Genomic DNA, 2,593 nt, shown 5'->3' on the forward strand with positions numbered 1-2,593 from the left:
TTCAGTTCTCAACTAAATTGCAAACTGTTAATAGCAACTAAAGAGGACACCTCCTCAGCTACTCTCTCTTAACCCTCTTTGCCCCTTCTGGATCATAGGGCCTCAACAGTTATTTTCCACTTTTTGCGGTCATTGGCGTGTTTCTTGGCTGTTTCCCATGTCAGGCCGGTGGTCCTGAGCTCGTCCGAAATACTCCGCTTCTATGTCTGCTTCGGACGTCCTCGCTTCCTTTTCCCCTGCGGGTTCCAGTCAAGTGCTTGTCGTGTCATATTTGAGGGTTCTTTCCGCAGTGTGTGTCCGATCCATTTCCATTTCCTTCGTCCAATCTGAACATGTATGGGCTACACTTTGGCATAAATAGTTCGAAATTTGGTTCAGTAGAAAAAAGTTACATCAAAGTATGTTAGACCTCAAGTGGGCAGTAAAGCACCTATTCACCTTCAATTAACATAAATTTTTTATTTCTAAAATAAAAGTATACTTTTCTTAGGCTTAAATGATAGAAAAATGCATGAGAAATTCAGAATCGTTGGTCGCATTGAACAACAAAATAAGAAACTTTTTACATAAAATATTGCAGCTAAAATTAAAATTTGAATATAAAAACTTATTTTATTATAGTTTACAAATAGTTTCAACGGTGGTGCATCAGCATGGCCGCAGCTCTGAGTTGAAACTAGAGGAGAAAAAAAATAACACTATACTTATTTAAGTAGGGTTTAAGTTGAATATAAAAACTATACTTATTTAAGTAGAATTTGGCTACTTTACTACCTTAAATACAGAAAAAAAGTGACTAATTAGACAAACTTACAAATTAACTGAACAGTTTTGTACAATAAATTTAAAAGATGAGAATTGTAAAGAGTGATAAATTAGAAGAACTGGCATTCTTTGCCAAAATATTTTAAGTAAAAAGTTTCTTATTCTTTACTTTACTTGAAGTAATAGTTTGTCCTATACTTTTACAGGTGTAATAACTTGTCTTGTACTTTTCCGAGTTTATAATCTTAAGAATATTACTTTTCATGCACGCATTTTTCCATGTAATGATTATTATCGAGTGAGGGAGCAGTGCATGCCAATCAATGTGACAACTTGGTGATTTGACTTACCTTCCGGGTGATTTCTGGCAGGAACTATGTTTGGAAGCGGGTTACTACCTGTAACCGCAGGTGTCCACAAGCTTTCAATAGTCTTCCAAGTACTTAGAACGCTTCTAATAATCTTTCCCGTCGCTAAGCAGAAAACATTCCGTAGAAGCGCAACAGGACATTCTATTCCAGTCACAATAAATCAAGTACCAGTGAAACACTGGGGGTCGATGTAATCGACTAGTCCCCTCCAAGCAAATTTCAGGCCTTGTGCTTTCTTCTTCTTCTTCTTATTATTATTATTATTAATTAAACCATGATCCTCAAGGTGGTTCTCCCAGAGTGAGACCCTTCCATTGCATTCCGGTTGGGTTAACCTTTGCGATCGCCCCAAATGTGGGCGACTCGGGTGCGCTATTTCTAAGTGTGGGGTCTGCGTTCGCGCTCACCCCGGAAATCAAACAAAGAACAGATTATTATTATTATTATTATTATTATTATTATTATTTTTTTCTTTTAAGGTGGTGAGTCGCAGAATCGTTACAGCACCGGGTAAAAATGCTGAGCGGCATTTCGCCCGTCGCTACGTTCTGAGGTCGACTTTGCCTTTCGTCCTTGCGGGGATCGATAAAATAAGTATCAGTTGAGTACCGGTTATTATTATTTGTTTATTTATTGCTGCTGGTGGTGTTGTTGTTGTTGGTGTTGCTGGTAGCGGTGGTGGTGATGGGTAAGTGCTGGTGGTGAGGGTGGTGGAGCTGTTGTTTTGTTAGCCAGAGATGAAAGACAAGACTTTTCCACTACGCACCGAACTGGGCCATTACTGCGCTGGAGTTGGTGAATAATTAAACAGGAAAAGCGACAGAGACAGAGAAGAAAGAGAGAAAGAGAGAGGGAGAGAAAGGGAGAAGGGGGAGGAAGGAGAAGATAGAGTGAAAAAGTGATAGAGAAAGACATAGTGGTATTGAGACAGAGAGAGAGAGAGAGAGAGAGAGAGAGGAGAGAAAGTCAGAGAGAGAATAAAGAGTTGAGAGAGTGAGAGGGTCTCATGAAGAGAGACATAGCAACAAAGCCGTTATATACACACATAAATGAATAGACAGAGAGCCATTCAAATACATACAGGCATGACACGATATGCATATTCACATACACACATCTGTATATGTGTGTATATATATATATATATATATATATATATATATATATACAGAGATAGAGAGAGAGAGTATGTGAGAGACAGAGAGAGAATATGAGAGCGGGAAAGATATATGTATATATATTCTTGTATTCTTTTACTTGGTTCAGTCATTTGACTGTGGCCATGCTGGAGCACCGCCTTTAGTCGAATCAAATCGACCCCAGGACTTATTCTTTGTAAGCCTAGTACTTATTCTATCGGTCTCCTTTGCCGAACCGCTAAGTTACGGGGATCTAAACACACCAGCATCGGTTGTCAAGCAATGCTAGGGGGGACAAATAGAGAGAGAGAGAGAGAG

At 39.1% G+C, this 2,593-nt stretch overlaps 1 non-coding gene across 1 annotated transcript; it reads left to right on the forward strand.

The window, feature by feature from the left end:
* The first annotated feature begins 1,386 nt into the window (after positions 1–1,386).
* LOC128251514 (U1 spliceosomal RNA) lies at positions 1,387–1,548 on the forward strand. Its single transcript, XR_008267161.1, has one exon. It is a non-coding gene; the product is annotated as a U1 spliceosomal RNA (small nuclear RNA).
* Positions 1,549–2,593: the final 1,045 nt, after the last annotated feature.

The sequence above is a fragment of the Octopus bimaculoides genome, unplaced genomic scaffold (genome assembly GCF_001194135.2).
Source record: "Octopus bimaculoides isolate UCB-OBI-ISO-001 unplaced genomic scaffold, ASM119413v2 Scaffold_325251, whole genome shotgun sequence".
NCBI lineage: Eukaryota > Metazoa > Mollusca > Cephalopoda > Octopoda > Octopodidae > Octopus > Octopus bimaculoides.